At 27.5% G+C, this 240-nt stretch overlaps 1 protein-coding gene across 1 annotated transcript in view; it reads left to right on the top strand.

Annotated features, from left to right (window-relative positions):
- Positions 1–240, top strand: part of LOC106872338 (solute carrier organic anion transporter family member 2A1) — a 21,046-nt gene that overhangs the window by 5,455 nt on the left and 15,351 nt on the right. The gene's annotated exons all lie outside the window — the stretch shown is intronic.

Raw genomic sequence — 240 nt, 5'->3', positions numbered from 1 at the left:
TTCACTTTTATTCTTTCACTTTTCATAAAACTATAATTTCACTTTTATTCTTTCACTTTTCATAAGACTATAGTTTCATTCTATTCTTTCACTTTTCATAAAACTATAATTTCACTTTTATTCTTTCACTTTTCATAAAACTATAATTTCACTTTTCTTCTTTCACTAATTGCTTCACTCTTATTCTTACTGTCTGTGTGTATGTGTATGTGTGTGTGTGTGTGTGTGTGTGTGTGTGTG

Source organism: Octopus bimaculoides, chromosome 24 (genome assembly GCF_001194135.2).
Source record: "Octopus bimaculoides isolate UCB-OBI-ISO-001 chromosome 24, ASM119413v2, whole genome shotgun sequence".
NCBI lineage: Eukaryota > Metazoa > Mollusca > Cephalopoda > Octopoda > Octopodidae > Octopus > Octopus bimaculoides.
This window is presented reverse-complemented; position numbering and strand designations above follow the sequence as displayed.